At 41.5% G+C, this 22,217-nt stretch overlaps 1 protein-coding gene and 1 long non-coding RNA gene across 2 annotated transcripts in view; one reads left to right on the top strand and one right to left on the bottom strand.

The window, feature by feature from the left end:
* The window catches only part of BLOC1S5 (biogenesis of lysosomal organelles complex 1 subunit 5), an 86,636-nt gene that overhangs the window by 24,556 nt on the left and 39,863 nt on the right, over positions 1–22,217 (bottom strand). The window lies entirely within an intron of this gene.
* Positions 1–22,217, top strand: part of LOC142651669 (uncharacterized) — a 54,919-nt gene that overhangs the window by 22,310 nt on the left and 10,392 nt on the right. The gene's annotated exons all lie outside the window — the stretch shown is intronic.

Below are 22,217 nucleotides of genomic sequence, written 5' to 3'. Positions count from 1 at the left end.
AATGGAGTGATAGCCTTCCTTATTCAAAATCCCCTTTACCTTGTACAAATCTCCCACTTTACCAGCACCAAAGCAACCCCAGACCATCACATTACCTCCACCATGCTTGGCAGATGGCGTCAGGCACTCTTCCAGCATCTTTTCAGTTGTTCTGCGTCTCACAAATGTTCTTCTGTGTGATCCAAACACCTCAAACTTCGATTCCTCTGTCCATAACACTTTTTTCCAATCTTCCTCTGTCCAATGTCTGTGTGCTTTTGCCCATATTAATCTTTTCCTTTTATTAGCCAGTCTCAGATATGGCTTTTTCTTTGCCACTCTGCCCTGAAGGCCAGCATCCCGGAGTCGCCTCTTCACTGTAGACGTTGACACTGGCGTTTTGCGGGTACTATTTAATGAAGCTGCCAGTTGAGGACCTGTGAGGCGTCTATTTCTCAAACTAGATACTCTAATGTACTTGTCTTGTTGCTCAGTTGTGCAGCGGGGCCTCCCACTTCTCTTTCTACTCTGGTTAGAGCCTGTTTGTGCTGTCCTCTGAAGGGAGTAGTACACACCGTTGTAGGAAATCTTCAGTTTCTTGGCAATTTCTCGCATGGAGTAGCCTTCATTTCTAAGAATAAGAATAGACTGTCGAGTTTCACATGAAAGCTCTCTTTTTCTAGCCATTTTGAGAGTTTAATCGAACCCACAAATGTAATACTCCAGATTCTCAACTAGCTCAAAGGAAGGTCAGTTTTATAGCTCCTCTAAACAGCAAAACTGTTTACAGCGGTGCTAACATAATTGCACAAGGGTTTTCAAGTGTTTTCTAATCATCCATTAGCATTCTAACACAGTTAGCAAACACAATGTACCAATAGAGCACTGGAGTGATGGTTGCTGGAAATGGGCCTCTATACACCTATGTAGATATTGCATTAAAAAACAGACATTTGCAGCTAGAATAGTCATTTAGCACATTAACAATGTATAGAGTGTATTTCTGATTCATTTAATGTTATCTTCATTGAAAAAAACTGTGCTTTTCTTTCAAAAATAAGTGACCCTAAACTTTTGAACGGTAGTGTGTATATATATATATATATATATATATATATATATATATATATATATGGAAAAAAAAAAAAAAAAAAAAAAAAAAAAAAAAAAAAATCGAGCAAAGAAGCAGCACTCAATAGCAAAAAATGAAATTTATTCACCCAACACAGCAACGTTTCACTTCCTCCATGGAAGCATTTTCAAGCCCATATATATATATTACACCACATTCCAAATTATTATGCAAATGTTATTTTTCGCTGATTTTCCTAAATAGTCGATGCAGTCAGTATAATCTTCAAGCCATCAACCGTTGGAGTATAATGCAAATTTTATTGAACAAATCTCCCAATAACAGATTTTTTTTAGAAGTAAAAAACTCAAAATGCACGGTTTCAAAATTATGCACAACAGAGATCAAAACATTTTAAAGGTTGTAAAGAGAACTAAAATGGTAATTTGTTGAATTTGCAGCATCAGGTCATATTTACAGAAATCAAAAGCTCTTTCAATCAAAAAAAACGTAGCAGGCCAAATTACATGGTAACATAGGACCCCTTCTTTGACATCACCTTCACAATTCTTGCATCCATTGAATTTGCGAGTATTTGGACAGTTTCTGCTTGAATATCTTTGCAGGACGTCAGAATAGCCTCCCAGAGCTTCTGTTTTGATGTGAACTGCCTCCCACCCTCATAGATATTTTGCTTGAGGATGCTCCAAAGGTTCTCAATAGGGTTGAGGTCAGGGGAACATGGGGGCCACACCATGAGTTTCTCTCCTTATATGCCCATAGCAGCCAATGACACAGAGGTATTCTTTGCAGCATGAGATGGTGCATTGTCATGCATGAAGATAATTTTGCTACGGAAGGCACGGTTCTTTTTGTACCACGAAAAAAGTGGTCAGTCAAACTCTACGTACTTTGCAGAGGTAATTTTCACACCGTCAGGGACCCTAAAGGGGCCTACCAGCTCTCTCCCCATGATTCCAGCCCAAAACATGACTCCGCCACCTCCTTGCTGACATCGCAGCCTTGTTGGGACATGGTGGCCATTCACCAACCATCCACTACTCCATCCATCTGGACCATCCAGGGTTGCATGGCACTCATCAGTAAACAACACGGTTTGAAAATTAGTCTTCATGTATTTGAGCCCACTGCAACAGTTTCTGCTTGTGAGCATTGCTTAGGGGTGGCCGAATAATAGCTTTATGCACACTTGCAAACCTCTGGAGGATCCTACACCTTGAGGTTCGCGGGACTCCAGAGGTACCAGCGGTTTCAAATACCGGTTTGCTGCTTTGCAATGGCATTTTAGCAGCTGCTCTCCTAATCCTATTAATTTGTCTGGCAGAAACCTTCCTCATTATGCCTTTATCTGAACGAACCCGTGTGTGCTCTGAATCAGCCACAAATCTTTTCACAGTACGATGATCACGCTTAAGTTTTCTTGAAATATCCAATGTTTTCATACCTTGTCCAAGGTATTGCACTATTTCACGCTTTTCGGCAGCAGAGAGATCCTTTTTCTTTCCCATATTGCTTGAAACCTGTGGCCTGCTTAATAATGTGGAACGTCCTTCTTAAGTAGTTTTCCCTTGATTGGGCACACCTGGCAAACTAATTATCACAGGTGTCTGAGATTGATTACAATGATCCAAAGAGCCCTAAGACACAATACCATCCATGAGTTTAATTGAAAAACTAATAATTAAATGTTTGACACTTAAATCCAATGTGCATAATAATTTGGAACAAGGTGTGTATATACATAGCAGCACGGCTCCAGTGGTTGGGTGCAATCCTCCTAGACTCAGACTATGAGCACGAGCGCACGCACGCACGCACACAAAATGAGGCAGCACTCCAGTTTAGTGAAGACAAAAAAAAAGTGTGTGTTTGTTCACCCAATCAGTGACATTTCGATCCGACTCAATGGGATCCCCCCTAAACAAAAAAGATCCCATTGAGTCGGATCGAAATGTCGCTAATGGGGTGAATAGACACACTTTTTTCTTTATTCGCTAAACTGGAGTTCTGCCTCATTTTATATATATATATATATATATATATATATATATATATATATATATATATATATATATATATATATACACACATACACATACATTTATTTATTTTGCATAGTTCTTTTTGGTTTTAGATCGTATTTGTAAAATCCCCCAATATAGCCAGAAGGGTTTTCACAGCTGAGGAAGCATATGAAATGCTCTGCTCCGACACAGACACCGCAAGTGAAGGTGAAGCACAGTTCGTTCTCTCATCTTCGTCCGTATCATGCGACGGAGTCTGCACCCCCCCCCCCCCCAGTCAGCGCAGAACAGCCATAGGTCCTGCTTTGCCCGAGCAAACATGGGTAGCTGTGGACAGTTATACCCCTCCCACAGGTGCCTGGATTTACAGCCCCCTTAGGCATTCAAGTGGATGCTACAGGGTTCAGCCCCATGGATTATTTTAAACTTTTCTTTTGACACCACTTAAAATGTAATGGTCCAGCAGACCAACATATATGCGGATCAGTTAATCTCCCAGAAGCCTGACCCATTTTATGCGATAGGCCCAAAAAAATTGGCCCCCCACAAACGCAGTGGAATTTGGGATTATTTGGGGCCTATGTTTAACCCCTTAAGGACGCAGCCTAGTTTTGGCCTTAAGGCTCAGAGCCCATTTTTCAAATCTGACATATTTCACTTTATGTGGTAATAACGTCGGAATGCTTATACCTACCCAAGCGATTCTGAGATTGTTTTCTCGTGACACATTGGGCTTCATGTTCGTGGTAAAATTTGGTCGATATATTCAGTGTTTATTGGTGAAAAATTGCAAAATTTAGAGAAAATTTTGAAAAAATTGCATTTTTCAGAATTTAAATGCATCTGCTTGTAAAACAGACGGTTATACCACCCAAAATAGTTACTAGTTCACATTTCCCATATGTCTACTTTGGATTGGCATCATTTTTTGAACATTCTTTTATTTTTCTTGGACGTTACAAGGCTTAGAACATAAACAGCAATTTCTCATATTTTTAAGAAAATTTCCAAAGCCTTTTTTTTTAAGGTACCTCTTGAGTTCTGAAGTGGCTTTGTGGGGCCTATGTATTAGAAACCCTGATAAAACACCCCATTTTAAAAACTAGAGCCCTCAAAGTATTCAAAACAGCAGTTAGAAAGTTTTTTAACCCTTCAAGCATTTCACAGGAATTAAAGCAAAGTGGAGGTGAAATTTTCAAATTTCATTTTTCTTGCTGAATTTCAATTTTATTCATTTTTTTTTCTGTAACACAGAAGGTTTTACCAGAGAAACACTACTAAATATGTATTGTCCAGATTCTGCAGTTTTTAGAAATGTCCCACATGTGGCCCTATTGCGCTCGTGGACTAAAACACAAGCCCTAGAAGCAAAGAAGCACCTAGTGCATTTTGAGTCCTCTTTTTTTATTAGAATATATTTTAGGCAGCATGCCAGGTTTGAAGAGGTGTTGAGGTGTCAAAACAGTAGGAATCCCCCAATAGTGACCCCATTTTGGAAACTACACCCCTCAAGGAATTCATTTAGGGTTGTTGTTACCATTTTGACCTCACAGTTTTTTCACAGCACGTATTTGAATTGGGCTCTGAAATGAAAAAAATTTCATTTTTTCCAAAAAAATGTAATTTGTGATCAAAATTTCATATTTTCACAGGGAACAAAATACCCCATTTTGTTGCCCAATTTGTCCTTAGTGTGGCAATACCCCATTTGTGGTGATAAACTGCCGTTTGGGCCCATGGGAGGGCTCAGAAGGAAAGGAGCGCTATATGTTTGTTGGAGTCCAGATTTTGTTGGATTGGTTTTCGGGTGCCATGTCGCATTTGCAGAGCCTCAGAGGTATCAAAGCAATGGAAACCCATCAGAAGTGACCCCATTTTGGAAACTACACCCCTCAAGGAATTCATTTATGGTTGTTGTTAGCATTTTGACCACACAGTTTTTTCACAGCACCTATTTCAATTGGGCTGTGACATTAAAAAAATGACATTTTTTCCAATAAGATGTAATTTTTTACCAAAATTTCTTATTTTCACAGGGAACAAAATACTCAATTTTGTTGCCCAATTTCTCCTGAGTGCATCAATACCCCATTTGTGGCAATAAACTGCCGTTTGGGCCCATGGGAGGCCTCAGAAGGGAAGGAGCGCTGTGTGTTCTTTGGAGTCCAGATTTTGCTGGTTTGGTTTTCGGGTGCCATGTCGCATTTGCAGAGCCCCAGAGGTATCAAAGCAATGGAAACCCACCAGAAGTGACCCCATTTTGGAAACTACACCCCTCAAGGAAATCATTTATGGGTAATGTGACCATTTAGACTCCATAGTTTCTTCACAGAACTTATTTGAATTGGGCTGGGAATTAAAAAAAAAAATTTTTTTTCCAATAATATGTCATTTTAGCTCAAAAATTCTTATTTTCACAAGAAATAAAATACTCCATTTTGTTGCCCAATTTGTCCTGAGTGCGGCAATACCCCATTTGTGGTGATAAACTGCCGTTTGGGCCCATGGGAGGGCTCAGAAGGAAAGGAGCGCTGTGTGTTCTTTGGAGTACAGATTTTGCTGGATTGGTTTTCGGGTGCCATGTCGCATTTGCAGAGCCCCAGAGGTATCAAAGCAATAGAAATCCACCACAAATGACCCCATTTTGGAAACTACACCCCTCAAGGAATTCATTTATGGGTGTTGTGACCATTTTGACCCCATAGTTTTTTCACAGAACTTATTTGAATTGGGCTGGGAATGAAAACAAAATTATTTTTTTCAAATAATATGTAGTTTTGGCTGAAAATTTCTTATTTTCACAAGAAACAAAATACCCCATTCTGTTGCGCAATTTGTTCTGAGTGCCGCAATACCCCATTTGTTGTGATAAACTGCCGTTTGGGCCCATGGGAGGGCTCAGAAGGAAAGGACCACCATTTGGCCTACTGGGGATTTTCTAGTGCGAAGTCATGTATGCAGAAGCCCCTGAGGTACCAGTACAGTTGAAACCTGCAAGAAGTGACCCCGTTTTAAAAACTACACCCTTAAGGCATTCATCTAGAGGTGTAGTGAGCATTTTGACCGGAGACATACACCCCATAAACTGTAATGTGGGTTCTCCCGGGTATGGCAATACCCTACATGTGGCTGTTATCAGCTGCCTGGACACACAGCAGGGCTCAGAGGGGAAAGACGAGGGGGGACAAGCTGTGCGGAGTGCATCAGGGTAAGTAAAATTGGGGTAAATTATAAACCAAGGGATGTATGATAAATTTTAAAACACTTTCATACAGAGCTCTGGTTATTTAGGACACGTGTCACATTGATATATTGTGTCCTCCATTATCGCCCTCTTATAGCAGACTTTGCCCCTCTTTTGACTCTTTCCCTTCTTGCCAGTTTGGGGAACTTCTCCTGGAAAGTGTTGCCCTGGTACGATGCGTGTGGGCTCGCTTCCAGAAGTACTGGGTGCACCCCCTTCTTGGTCCCTAAAGATTAGGTTCTTGATAATCACCTCTTGAAATTCCAGGAAAGTTCCCGTCTGGCCTGCACATCGACGTAGCATGTACACATTGTACAATGCCTTCTGTATGATGTGCCCGGCCAGCTTCTTATACCACACCGCATGGCGCTGTAGGGCTTCAGGGCTTGATCTTACAAGTCCATCCCTCCCATGTACCTATTGTAGTCCAGGATGCAGTCTGGTTTGGGGGTGGCCTTTCCTTCATATATCCTAAACCTGTAGGTATACCCTGATGCACTCTCACAGCTTATACATCTTCACGCCATACCTTGCCCTCTTACCTGGCAGGTACTCGCAGAATTGAACCCTCCCTTTAAAATGTACCAGGGACTCATCAATAGAAATGCACTTCTCGGGGGTGTATGCTTGGGAAAACCGGGCACTGGAACGGTCTAATAGGGGTCTCCGTTTATACAAACGGTCAAAACTGGGGTCATCTCGGGGTGGGCACGGCTCATTATCAGTATAATGTGAGAAGCCAAGTATTGCCTCATTTATTTTTTTAGGTTCCAGTTCAGTTCTGAAGTTGCATTGAGGGGCCCATATATTAGAAACCCCTATCAAATACCCCATTTTAGAAACTAGACCCCTCAAAGTATTCACAACAGCATGTAGAAAGTTTATGAACCCTTTAGGTATTTCACAAAAATTTAGAGCAAAGTAGAGGTGAAATTTACATTTTTTTTTGTCAGAAAATCCTCTTTATACCATTTTTTTTATAACACAAAAGGATTTATCAGTGAAACGCAAATTAATACGTATTGCCCAGATTCTGCAGTTTTGAGAAATATCCCACATGTGGCCCTCGGGCGGTAATGGACTGAAGCACCGGCCTCCGAAGCAAAGGCGCACCTAGTGGATTTTGAAGCCTCTTTTTTATTAGGCACCATGTCCGGTTTGAAGAGCTCTTGTGGTGCCAAAACATTGGGAACCCCCCAAAAGTGACCCCAATTTGGAAACTAGACCCCTTGAGGAATCCATTGTAGTTTTCTTGGGGTGCATGCGGCTTTTTGATCAGTTTTTATTCTATTTTTAAGTGGCGTGGTGACTAAAAAACAGCAATTGTACTATTGTTTTGTTTTTCTTTTTTTTTTACAGCGTTCACCGTGCGCTATAAATGACATATTCACTTTATTCTGCGGGGCGATACGATTACGGCGATACCAGATGTTTATAGTTTTTTTTTATGTCTTATGGCGTTTGCACAATAAAATACGTTTTGTAAACAATCATTCACTTTTGGTGTTACCTTATTCTAAGAGCCAGAATTTTTTTATTTTTCAATCAATAAAGCCGTGCGAGGACTTATTTTTTGCGTAACGAACTGTAGTTTCGATCAGTACCATTTTTAGGTACATGCGACTTTTTGATCTCTTTTTATTCCATTTTTTGGGAGGTGAAGTGACCAAAGAATTGTGATTGTGGTTCGGTTTATTATTATTTTACGGCGTTCACCGTGCGGGATAAATAATGAAATAATTTTGTAGTTCAGGCCGTTACGGACGTGGCGATACCAATTATGTATAGTTTATTTGTTTGTTTATATATTTTTATTAATAATAAAGGACTGATAAGGGAAAAAGGGGGATTTTTACTTTTATTACTTTTAAATCTTTTATTTTCTTATTTTTACACATCTTTTTTTAACTTTTTTTTAACTTTATTACTTTGTCCCACTAGGGGTCATGAGGGCAGGAGGCCCTGATCGCTATTCTAATACACTGCACTACATGCGTAGTGCAGTGTATTAGAACTGTCAGCTACTCACTGACAGCAAGCATAGTGGGTCCTGACGTTGTCAGGACCCACTAGGCTTCCGTCTATGGCATAGCCGGACGCCATTGTTTGGTGTCCGGTTGCCATAGTCACCATCGCCGGCCGCTATCGCGTAGCAGGCCGGCGATGGCAGCTTAACCCCTAAAAAGCCGCGATCTCTATAGAACGCGGCTTTTAAGGGGTTAATCAGCGGGGACACAGCGATCGGTCCCCGCTGTAGGAGCTGTGACAGCTGCTGAACAAGACAGCAGCGTCACAGCTCCTGTATGTATCGGGAGGACGGCCGAAACGGCCGTTACTCCCGAGACGTACTATTACGGCATGGAGCGCGAACGATACAGCTGCCATGACGTAATAGTACGTCAAGGAGCGGGAAGGGGTTAAGCTTTGGTCTCGTAAAAAAGCAAAGTATTAGAGACTATTCGTCCCCTGATATTTTATATAATACCCACCTGTACCACACAATTATGAGCAGAACAGGATTTTATGCTGATAAGCATTCATGACAGCAGCTGCAGCCTTGTCCCTCTACATTGATCCACCACCCAAGTCCCCAAACCATTTTGCATATACGAGTACAATAAATACATAGGTGGCGTTGACCTGTCTGATCAGCTCATAAAATCATACAGTGCCATGCGCAAGACAAAGGTGTGGTATAAAAAGCATTCTGTCCATCTTACACAGATTGCTTTAACCTCTTCCCGACATTTCACGTATCCATACGTCATAGCCGGGTAGGGGGAAGTATGGAACGGGCTCATACGATGCGGGTGTCGGCTGTATGTTACAGTCTACACTTCACAGTAACGAGCAGGATCGCGCTCAAGCGCGATCCCACTCGTTTAACCAGTTAAATAGCGACCGGGGCATTTAAATCGTTAGAAAGAGGGGGGGCGACCCCCTCTAGCAGCGCATCGCGCCCCCGCGCAATGCAATTGCGGTGTGGCGATGGTTGCTATGGCAGCCTGAGTCACTAATGAAGGCCCCCATGTCTGCCATCTTTGTGCTCCTATTAAGCCCTAAAGTCCCGTAGTGGGACTTATGTAAAAACAAAAAAAAAAAAAAAGGAAAAAAATTAGTTCGTTTGTTTTTTTTTTAATGTAAAAAATAAAAAAAGTTCAAATAACACCCATTTTCCCCCTAGAGCATTGTAAAAAAATAAATAAACATAATTGGTATCACCGAATCCGTAAAAGTCTGAACTATTACAATATATCATTATTTAACCCACACAGTGTACTCCATAAAATACAAAAATGAAAACCGCCAGAATCGCTATTTTTTGGTCAACTCATCTCCCACAAAAATTGAATGAAAAAAAAAAAAAAAGTGATCAAAACCTCACATGTACCCCAAAATGGTATTGTTAAAAACTACAGCTTATCCCGCAAAAAATAAGCCCTCATACCGCTTAATCCTTGGAAAAATAAAAAAAAATGATGGCTCTCAGATTTAGGCGACACAAAATAAATTTCATTTTTTACACTTCGTTTTTTACCTGTAAAAGTAGTAAAATATAGGAAAAACTATATATATTTGGTATCACCGTAATCGTATTGACCCACAGAATAAAGTTAACATGTTTTAATTGCGCAGTGAATTCTGTAATAACGAAGTGAAAAAAAAACAATGGAGGAATCGCTGTTTTTTTCATTTTCTACCCCACAAATAATTCTTTACCCGTTTCCTAGTACATCATATGGCAGAATAAATGGCGCTATGAAAATCTACAACTTGTCCCGCAAAAAATCAAGCCCACATACGACTATAAATCGACGGAAAAATGAAGAAGTTATGACTTTTGGAAGGTGGGGAGGAAAAAACGAAAATGAAAATCGTAAAAGGTGTTTACAACGGGAAGGGGTTAAACAATGCCTTTGTCCTATGCAGATGTGCTGGCGGTAGGGATACGTTAATGCAATTTCAGGGAAAAATTCATCAAGGCCCTGATATTTGCTTACCAAGGGAAGGGGAGGGATGTTCATCTGGTCCTTCCGTCAGCAGGATCATTTCTGGCCAGCATTTCCCCTCAGAAATCCCCCCCACAACAAATAATGCCGGGTGTGCGCCAAGCGAGGCACTTGGAAGGACACCACAGACCAATGTGAGACGTGTCCCACAAAACCCAGCGTGCATGAAAGAATGTTTTAAAATATATCACACCTCCTTGGATTTTTTATTTATTTATTCTTTACCAACCTTTTCGGTCTCCCTTATTGGCCATGACAATTTATTTTTATTTTTTTTTTCTGACCAGCACCATTGCTCATTTAAAATTTGTAAAAACAAAAAACAAAAACAAAAAACCCTAAAAACAAAACTAAAAATACTCACTATACCAAGAACCCGAGGGAGTGTCTATCTCATCCAGATTGCAAAACTGGGGGAGAAGAATAAGGGTATGTGCACACGAAAGCAGGCATTTACGTCTGAAAAGACAAACTGTTTTCAGGAGAAAACAGCTGCCTCGTTTCAGTCGTAAATGCTCCTCCTCGCATTTTGCGAGGCTTCTCTGACAGCCGTAAATTTTGAGCTGCTCTTCATTGAGTTCAATGAAGAACGGCTCAAATTACGTCTGAAAGAAGTGTCCTGCACTTCTTTTGACGAGGCTGTATTTTTACGCGTCGTCTGACAGGTTGTCTGCACAGTACGTCGGCAAACCCATTCAAATGAATGGGCAGATGTTTGCTGACGTATTGTAGCCTTATTTTCAGACGCAAAACGAGGCATAATACGCCTCGTTTACGTCTGAAAATAGGTCGTGTGAACCCAGCCTAAATCCAGATGAGATTGGTTGTCTCCGTAAATCTTTTTTTGCAGAGGCCTTCGATTTATTTTTTGGGCTGGATTTTATGGAATGGTGGGCAGGTTGGTAATGGGACCTGCCATTCCCTCTCCCTCCATTGCGGGTTACCCAGGTAGTCCTCTGTTACCTGGGAAACCCTCTAGTTACTACACAAATGAAACATTTTTGCTATACCCCTAGATGAGGGATGTTGCTTTACAATCTAACATTTCTCACCAATACCTATAGACGAATTCAGTTAGGGGTTTAGTTTCCAAAATGGGGTCACTTTTCTTGGGTTTCTAAAATTCTAAACACAGGGCAGTAAATACCACCATAGTTGGCCTCACATGTTGCATGGTGCTTTTTTTTTTTTTTTTTAAACATAACTTATTGACAAATTGTCACATTTTGTTGTTAACAGACAAAAAGGATCACATTGAATGTGCTCATAGTTGAGCAACATGTAGAATACAACATAAGGAACAGAAAAGATCTTGGCATATACCCAGTTTCACATCATAAAGAAAAACAATACTTCCCCGTACCCCAGATCACGACTCTGGCAAATACAAACCGCACGTAGAATCAAATCAGAACTAATGATTCCCACCAGCAGTCTTTAATCAAGGCATGAGTTGTAGCCCCCCCTAAGAGTGCCTTTCAGAAGTTCCCTATGATACCAGGCGGTATGTCTAAATGGCGTAACAGGGCCGCACCTGCCATTAGGCGAGGTGAGGCAGCCGCCACTGCGCTAACAACGGGCGGTGGCATATTGTGGCAGGGCCAGGGGGGACACGTGGGGAGGGCAGGGGAGAGTACTTTACCTAGCAGACGTGCAGCACGATAGGCGCACGTCTGCTAGTACACTCCTCCTCTCTGACGCTGCACGCGCCGCGAGAGAGGAGCATAGAGAACCTGGAGGTATGCGGGAGGAGCGGCCGAACGCTCTCTCCTGAAGAAAAGAAGAGTGGCTGGTAAGTAATGAGGTGAGGACCGGAGGTTGAGTTGTTGTTAAAGAGTAGAGCGGCAGAGTGCCGATTACTGCGCTCAGCTTCCTGCCCTCACTAATTTAAAAGTGATGGGCCGCTACCATACTGAAGGGGGGGGGGGTGGCATCTGACTGCATTGAGCAGCCTTAGAGGTGTGCGACATGGTGCTGCAGCCTCCCACCATGTAGGGGGCACAACTGCACAGGCCGTACTTTGGACTCTATATTCTCTGCTCCTCATTACACACACTGAGGAAGCAAGTGCAGGGCCGAGGAGGAAGCTCCGCCCATAGCCCGACCTGCAAGAAACCTGTGCAGTTGAGAGATGCTAAGTTTGTGTGTGTGTATATATATATCTATATACATGCTTTGTGTGTGTATACATGTGTGTCTGTATATGTATACATGCTTTGTGTCGGTCTGTATATGTGTCTGTATATGTATACATGGTGTGTGTGTGTGTGTGTGTGTGTGTGTGTATGTGTATGTATATGTCTACATGCTTTGTGTCGGTCTGTGTATGCGTGTATATGGGTCTGTATATGTCTACATGCTTCGCGTCTGTATATGTGTATATATGTATGTATGTATACATACATGCCTTGTGTCTGTATATGTATACATGCCGTGTGTGTGTGTGTGTGTATATATATATATATATATATATATATATGCCTGTATTTGTAAAGAGCAGCAATAGGTCAGGGGCGCCATCCAACCTAAGGCCGGCCCTGCGTGAGCTGCCCTTGCAGTATATGTGGTTTTGTTCAGACAGCACCAGTTTTCTCAGGTGCTCGAGATAGGGTCCCAACCCAGTTTATAGGTCAGAAGAAATGTATTCGGCACACATTTGTAGTATTTAACGTAGATTTATTTCTTTTTTCATTTGTCAGTATATGCCAGAGGCTACATGTGCAACGTTTCGGTCGCAAGACCTTCGTCGGGCACTGAGCCGTACTGGGGATTGGTTTGGCGATTATGCTGGCGCTACTGTTATAGGATATGGCGGCTCACCGCTCTCTATTGGCGGAGACTGCTTCAAATTGTAACACCTTTCCTTTCAAGTGTAAAAATTTTGACACATCACACTGACATGTCAGAAGTTTTGATCGGTGGGGCTCGGAGAACTAGGATCCCCACTGATCGCTAAAATGAAGCGTCAGAAGTGCTCGGTTGAGCGCTGTGCCGCTTCGTTTCTGATTGGCTTTTCTCGGATCGGTGCATGGGCTCAAAGACTTACAGTGCTCACCCAAGTACTTCTGCCTCTTCGTTTTAGCGATCAGTGGGGGTCCCAGTGCTCGGACGTCCACCGGCCAAAACTTCTGAGATATCAGTGTGACATGTCAAGAGTTTTTAAAAATGTAGTTATACTTTAAAAGAAAGGTGTTATCATTTTTATTAGAGGAGTCCCTGCGTTAGCTTTTTCTGGCGCACAGGACCTCCCAGATGGGCCAGAATTATCTATTAATATTTTTGGTGCCACAATAGAAATTACAGGTCAAGAATAGTATTCTGCACACCTTAATGGTCTTCAACAAAGATTTTATTTCTTTAGGTAAATGCCAGTGGCTTACAAGTGCAACATTTCGGTCGTGAGACCTTCGTCGGGCACGGAGGAAACATATAAATGTAGTTATAGCATATAATACGGGTTTAGAAAAATTACAAGAATACTATATTACAGGACATGTCATACATAGACTGAATAGAACATTGTATATACAAGATAGGTCAATATTTGAGAAAATAAAAAAAGGAAGGTACAGTTTCAGTCATCTTGGTACATAAAACGCATAACAGGGGATGGTAGTCATTATATATGTGTATACACACCAGGGGTTGTGTAAGTGCAACTCCCAATTTGTGTTATAAACGTACAGTATTGTATGTTCAATGTGGATGGATAGGGGTGTCCCTTGTAGACAGTGATCTGTGAAGCAGTTAAGGAATAAATACAAAGTTTATACTAGACTCAAAATGCAAAAGTAGAGGTACACAGTAGAAACAGGACTACGTAATAGCTTAAAAGTAGGGTATTCCAATTGCAAGTGGTGTTTCAAAACATATCTCAAATGAAATAAATGAAATGCACAGAGAGGAGAGCCATGAGTAAAAGATGCATAAAGTAGTAACATCCACCGTGTAAAATACGGTTTAAAAATACCGGAGCCGTGCTGGGGACGGATTCAGCGATTGTTTAGCGATTATATTGGCGCAGCTACAATTGAATATGGCGGCTTACAGCTCTATAGGGCGCTAGAAATCCCTAGTGACTTCCTGCCTTATATATGCTGCTATGAGGGGGTGCCTGTGTGGGAGGACGTCATCAGAGGCTGCTGGGCTAACGTTATGGGATGCATCGGCCAAAATACATTGGGACCCACCGCCACCAGGGGTGCCGGGAAGAGCCGGGTGCAATCCAGTACCCGACCATCTGTAGTGATGGACGGGCACTGGGGAGGCCTCAGGCTGGTATTATCAGGCTGGGAAGGGACAGAAACCTTGGCCCTTCCCATCCTGGTAATGCTAGGCTGCTGCTGTTATGTTGTATCTGGCTGGTTATGAAATATTAGGGGGAACCCACGTTGCTTTTTTTCCAACTATTTTTTATTTTTTAAAACGACATGGGGTCCCCCCATTTTTCATAACCAGCCAGATACAACACAGCAGCAGCAGGCGAGCATTACCAGGGTGGGAAATTAAAAAAACCGTGGTCCTTTATTTGAAAAAAAATCTATAATTTTTCATTTTCACGGCCCAATTCTAATAAAATCTATGAAACACCTGTGGGGCCAAAATGCTCACTACACACCTATATGAATTTCTTGAGGGGTGTACTTTCCAAAATGGGGTCACTTTTGGTGTCTTTATTTTAGTACTACAAGACTTCTTCAGACCTCACATGGTGCCTAAAATATAATCTAATAAAAAGAAGGCCACAAAATCCACTAGCACATTAGGGCCACGCGTGGGATATTTCTAAGAACTGCAGAATCTGGGCAATAAATATTAAGTTGCATTTCTCTGCTAAAACCTGTGTTGCAGAAAAAAAAAAAAGTTGATTAAAAATGAATTTCGTGAATTTCACATCTACTTTGCTTCAATTCTTGTAAAACGCCTAAAGGGTTAAGATACTTTATAAATGCTGTTCTAAATACTTTGAGGGGTGCAGTTTATAAAAATGGGTGATTTTTTGGGGGGGGGGTTTGTATTGTACGGGCCCCTCAAAGCCACTACACAACTGAACTGGTCCCTGTAAAAATAACCTTCTGAAATTTTCTTGAAAACGTGAGGCATTTCTGCTAAAGTTCTAAGCCTTGTAACGTCCTACAAAAATAAAAAGGATGTGCAAAAAAACTCTGCAAACAAAGTACACATATGGGAAACGTTAACTAGCAACAATTTTGTGTGGTATAACGGTCTTACAAGCAGATTAATTTAAATTTATAAAAATGCTAATTTGTTTTTTCCCCACAATTAAATACTGAATGTATCGACCAAATTTTACAACTAAAAGAAGGTCCAATGTCTCAGAATCGCTTGGATTGGGTAAAGCATTCCAAAGTTTTTACCAGATAAAGTGACACATCATTTTAAAATTGGGGCTGTTATTTTGTCTAAAAGTGGCTGCGGCGGGAAGGGGGTTAATAGGCACTTCACTCATGCTGCATCATGATTGCAACATTAGTGACAAGGGAGAATGAAGTGGGAAGTTGAAAAGTGTTCTGTATAGTGAGCGAGAGACAGATGCAGCATAATAGAGTATATTCGAAGAAGATCTGTGGGAAGAATTTAGCCATGGTCATAACACAGATTTATAGGCCACTATTACTAGCATGAAATGGTGAAAAACGAAAATGGTGCAACAGAGCGAAATAAGGAGAGGAGAGGAGAGGTATGTCTTGTGGGAACGGTTAAATTAAAGGCTCTAGACACCTTTGACATGGAAAAAGTGATTTTTACATTTGTCAGTGGTTACCTTGAGTTAAAAAAAAAGGTTGCACTAAATTTCAGGCTGCAATCTGCATTCCTTCATTCATTTTCAAACCCCATGATACAGTTTGAAACCTGCTCCCAATTTTAAACTTGGCTCATGTGGGCGTGTCCCTCCCAGTAAAATACATGCTGGATTTGAGTTGTGTGTGTCCAGGATGCTGCTACCTACACTAGCTCTCACGTATAAGCACAGCTTCATCACTGTACTGCCTTCTACAGGTCATTCGAGATCTCTTCTCCGTTGTGCGGACAGACACTGATGCTGGGGAGTGTGTGATTGACCCCTCCATCGCCCTGCAGTATGCTGTGGTTGCTCTCATCTTTCTTTAATTTACTTAATTACACAGAGAGTGTGATTCCTACCCTCCCCATGTGCATTTCTTCCTATTTACACTTTCATACAGTACACCATGTGTGATCTGCCCTCAATGAAGAACTGAATGAATTCCTCTCTCTCCACATTCTGATCTGCCTTGTACAACCTCCAGTCCCTCCTTGCTGTTAACTCTTAGGGTATGTTCACACGGCAGCGTCCGTTACGGCTGAAATTACGATGCTGTTTTCAGGAGAAAACAGCACCGTAATTTCAGCCGTAATGGCACGTGCAGGAGTCTTTCGCTGCGTCCATTACGGACGTAATTGGAGCTGTTTTTCCATGGAGTCCATGGAAAACGGCTCCATTTACGTCTGAAGAAGTGACAGGTACTTCTTTGACGCGGGCGTCTTTTTTTACGCCCCGCCTTTTGACAGCGGGGCGTAAAAAAAAAATTGACCGTCGGAACAGAACATCGTAAGACCCATTCAAATGAATGGGCAGATGTTTGCTGACGCTATTGAGCTGCATTTTCGGACGTAATTCGGGGCTAAAACGTAAATAGTGTGTGTGAACCCAGCCTAAGGGTGTCCATATCCTTTAAAGATTAGCTGTACTTTCCACAAAAAAAAAAACCAAAAAATAAATAAATCAAATCAACTTTTGAAATGTCAAATTACAGAAGTTTTTAAAAATCGATGGGACTCAGAATGCAGAAACAAAGATGCAGAAATATTCCGCTGAGCGCCCTGCACCTGTGAACGGCGCTCCTTGTTAGGCTGAAGACAGCTCACACAGAAGATCTATGAGCCTGTCTACAGTCTAACGAGGAGAGCCGAACACTACTAAAAAGGTGCATAGCGATCAGCTGAGCACTTTTACGCTTTGACTTCAGCAGCGGTGGGGGTCTTAGCACCCAGACCCCACCGCTCAAAACTTCATGTTTCTGACATAAGTTTTTTTCTTTAAGCTTTTATTTGTTAGACTTGAAATATGCCTTTAACTTTGGATTAACAATTCAGTAAACCATTATCGCTATGGCAAAATGCAACTAAAGACCTTGTTTAACACCTTAAGTCTCCATGATGGAACTGTACGTCATGGATTGCATTACATAAGGCCACTATGTAAATTCCGGAAACATCCAAATTCATAAAGCCCATAGAAGCGAATGGGAGTAACGGAAATGGATGTGCTCCGCTGTTTTTGTAACTACCATGGGTTATGGAAACATGTGTTTCCGTAACCCATATTGTGTGTATGATGTTTCAAGAATTCCTGGCAACCTCTGCACCAAGTTTCCATCAGGATCCCATTTGTGAGATCGGTGCGTGTCCTAGAGATGGGATCTGCATCTATCAGACATTTATAGCCTACCTATAGATGGAGATACCGCTTTAATGCCAAAATAGGTTCAGTCCTTAAAAGGGTTAACCCCTTAAGGACGCAGCCTAGTTTGGGCCTTAAGGCTCAGAGCCCATTTTTCAAATCTGACATATTTCACTTTATGTGGTAATAACGTCGGAATGCTTAAACCTATCCAAGCGATTCTGAGATTGTTTTCTCGTGACACTTTGGGCTTCATGTTCGTGGTAAAATTTGGTCGATATATTCAGTCTTTATTTGTGAAAAATTGCAAAATTTAGAGAAAATTTACAAAAAATAGCATTTTTCAGAATTTAAATGCATCTGCTTGAAAAACAGACGGTTATACCACCCAAAATAGTTACTAGTTCACATTTCCCATATGTCTACTTAAGATTGGCATCGTTTTTTGAACATTATTTTATTTTTCTTGGACGTTACAAGGCTTAGAACATAAACAGCAATTTCTCATATTCTTAAGAAAATTTCAAAAGCCTTTTTTTGAAGGTACCGGTTCAGTTCTGAAGTGGATTTGAGGGGCCTATGTATTAGAAACCCCCATAAAACACCCCATTTTAAAAACTAGACCCCTCAAAGTATTCAAAACAGCATATAGAAAGTTTTTTAACCCTTCAGGCATTTCACAGGAATTAAAGCAAAGTGGAAATGAAATTTGCAAATTTCATTTTTTCTGCTGAATTTCAAATGTATTAATTTTTTTTCTGTAACACAGAAGGTTTTACCAGAGAAATACTACTAAATATGTATTGTCCAAATTCTGCAGTTTTTATAAATGTCCCACATGTGGCCCTACTGCGCTCGTGGACTAAAACACAAGCCCTAGAAGCAAAGAAGCACCTAGTGCATTTTAAGGCCTCTTTTTTATTAGAATATATTTTAGGCAGCATGCCAGGTTTGAAGAGGTGTTGAGGTATCAAAACAATGGAAACCCACCAGAAGTGACCCCATTTTGGAAATTACACCCCTCAAGGAATTCATTTATGGTTTTTGTTATCATTTTGACCGCACAGTTTTTTCACAGCACCTATTTGAATTGGGCTGTGAAATGAAAAAAATGATATTTTTTCCAATAAGATGTAATTTTTGATCAAAATTTCTTATTTTCACAGGGAACAACATACCCCATTTTGTTGCCCAATTTGTCCTTAGTGCGGCAATACCCCATTTGTGGTGATAAACTGCCGTTTGGGCCCATGGGAGGGCTCAGAAGGAAAGGAGCGCTATGTGTTTGTTGGAGTCCAGATTTTGCTGGATTGGTTTTCGGGTGCCATGTCGCATTTACAGAGCCCCAGAGGTATCAAAGCAATGGAAACCCACCAGAAGTGACCCCATTTTGGAAACTACACCCCTCAAGGAATTCATTTATGGTTTTTGTTATCATTTTGACCGCACAGTTTTTTTACAGCACCTATTTGAATTGGGCTGTGAAATGAAAAAAATGATATTTTTTCCAATAAGATGTCATTTTTGATCAAAATTTCTTATTTTCACAAGGAACAACATACCCCATTTTGTTGCCCAATTTGTCCTTAGTGCGGCAATACCCCATTTGTGGTGATAAACTGCCGTTTGGGCCCATGGGAGGGCTCAGAAGGAAAGGACCACCATTTGGCCTACTGGAGCTTTTCTGGTGCTAAGTCATGTATGCAGAAGCCCCTGAGGTACCAGTAGAGTTGAAACCCCCGAGAAGTGACCCCATTTTAAAAACTACACCTCTTAAGACATTCATCTAGAGGTGTAGTGAGCATTTTGACCCCACAGGTACTGTGTAAAAGATAATGCGCAGCAGATGGTGCAGAGTGAGATTTGCAATTTTATATATATATATATATATATGGCATGTCAGTGTCCGATATAGTGTGCCCAGCATGCGCCACCGGAGATATACACCCCTTAAATTGTAATGTGGGTTCTCCTGGGTACGGCAATACCCTACATGTGGCTGTTATCAGCTGCCTGGGCACACAGCAGGGCTCAGAAGGGAAAGATGAGGGGGGTAAGCTGTGCGGAGTGCATCACGGTAAATTAAAAATCAAGGGATGTATGATACATTTTAAAACAATCTTTTATACAGAGCCCTGGTTTTTTCGGGACACGTGTCACATTGGTATATTGTGTTCTTCCTTATCCCCCTCTTATAGCAGACTCTGCACCTCTTTTGACTCTTTCCCTTTCCACCGGTTTGGGGAACTTCTCTTGGAAAGTGTTGCCCTGGTACGATGCGTGTGGCCTCGCTTCCAGAAGTACTGGGTGCCCCCCCTTCCTGGTCCCTAAAGATTAGATCTTGAAATTCCAGGAAAGTTCCCCTCTGGCCTGCACATCGACGTAGCACGTACGCATTGTACAAAGCCATCTGTATGATGTGCCCGGCCAGCTTCTTATACCACACCGCATGGCGCTGTAGGGCTTCAGGACTTGATTTGACAAGTCCTTCCCTCCCATGTACCTATTGTAGTCCAGGATGCAGTCTGGTTTGGGGGTGGCCTTTCCTTCATATATCCTAAACCTGTAGGTATACCCTGATGAACTCTCGCACAGCTTATACATCTTCACGCCATACCTTGCCCTCTTACCCGGCAGGTACTGGCGGAATTGAACCCTCGCTTTAAAATGTACCAGGGACTCATCAATAGAAATACACTTCTCGGGGGTGTATGCTTGGGAAAACCGGGCACTGAAACGGTCTAATAGGGGTCTCCGTTTATACAAACGGTCAAAATGGGGTCATCTCGGGGTGGGCACGACTCATTATCAGTATAATGTGAGAAGCGAAGTATTGCCTCATTTATTTATTTTTTTAGGTTCCAGTTCAGTTCTGAAGTTGCTTTGAGGGGCCCATATATTAGAAACCCCTATCAAACACCCCATTTTAGAAACTAGACCCCTCAAAGTATTCACAACAGCATGTAGAAAGTTTATGAACCCTTTAGGTGTTTCACAGAAATTTAGAGCAAAGTAGAGGTGAAATTTACATTTTTTTTTTTGTCAGAAAATCCTCTTTATACCATTTTTTTTATAACACAAAAGGATTTATCAGAGAAACGCAACTTAATACGTATTGCCCAGATTCTGCAGTTTAGAGAAATATCCCACACGTGGCCCTCGGGCGGTAATGGACTGAAGCACCGGCCTCCGAAGCAAAAGAACACCTAGTGGATTTTGAGCCCTCTTTTTTATTAGGCACCATGTCCGGTTTGAAGAGGTCTTGTGGTGCCAAAACAGTGGAAAACCCCCAAAAGTGACCCCAATTTGGAAACTAGACCCCTTGAGGAATCCATTGCAGTTTTCATGTCATGCATGCGACTTTTTGATCAGTCTTTATTCTATTTTTATGTGGCGCGGTGACTAAAAAACCGCAATCCTACTATTGTTTTTTTGTTCTATTTTTTTCACAGCGTTCACCGTGCGCTATAAATGACATATTCACTTTATTCTGCGGGGCGATACGATTACGGCGATACCAGATGTTTATAGTTTTTTTTATGTCTTATGGCGTTTGTACAATAAAATACGTTTTGTAAACAATCATTCACTTTTTGTGTTCCCTTATTCTAAGAGCCAGAACGTTTTTATTTTTCCTTCAAAAAAGCCGTGCGAGGACTTATTTTTTGCGTAACGAATTGTAGTTTCGATCAGTACCATTTTTAGGTACATGCGACTTTTTGATCTCTTTTTATTCCATTTTTTGGGAGGTGAAGTGACCAAACAATTGTGATTGTGGTGCGGTTTATTATTTATTTTTTTTACGGCGTTCACCGCGCGGGATAAATAACGAAATAATTTTGTAGTTCAGGCCGTTACGGACGCGGCGATACCAATTATGTATAGTTTATTTGTTTATTTATTTATTTTAATAATAAAGACTGACAAGGGAAAAAGGGGGATTTTTACTTTTATTACTTTTAAAACTTTTATTTTCTTATTTTTACACAACTTTTTTTAACTTTTTTTTTACTTTTTTACTTTGTCCCATTAGGGGACTTGAGGGCAGGAGGTCCTGATCGCTATTCTAATACACTGCACTACATGCGTAGTGCAGTGTATTAGAACTGTCAGCTACTCACTGACAGCAAGCATAGTGGGTCCTGACTCTGTCAGGACCCACTAGGCTTCCGTCTATGACATAGCCGGACGCCATTTTTTGGTGTCCGGTTGCCATAGTCACCATCGCCGGCCGCTATCGTGTAGCAGGCCGGCGATGGCGGATTAACCCCTAAGAAGCCGCGATCGCTATTGAACGCGGCTTCTGAGGGGTTAAATCTGCGGGGACCACCGCGATCGGTCCCGGCACATTGAGCAGTGATAGTCTGCTGTCGGAAACAGCAGCTATCACAGCTCATGCACGCGCCCCGCGCGAACGGCGCCG

This window comes from Rhinoderma darwinii, chromosome 5, assembly GCF_050947455.1.
Source record: "Rhinoderma darwinii isolate aRhiDar2 chromosome 5, aRhiDar2.hap1, whole genome shotgun sequence".
NCBI classification, from domain to species: Eukaryota; Metazoa; Chordata; class Amphibia; order Anura; family Rhinodermatidae; genus Rhinoderma; species Rhinoderma darwinii.
This window is presented reverse-complemented; position numbering and strand designations above follow the sequence as displayed.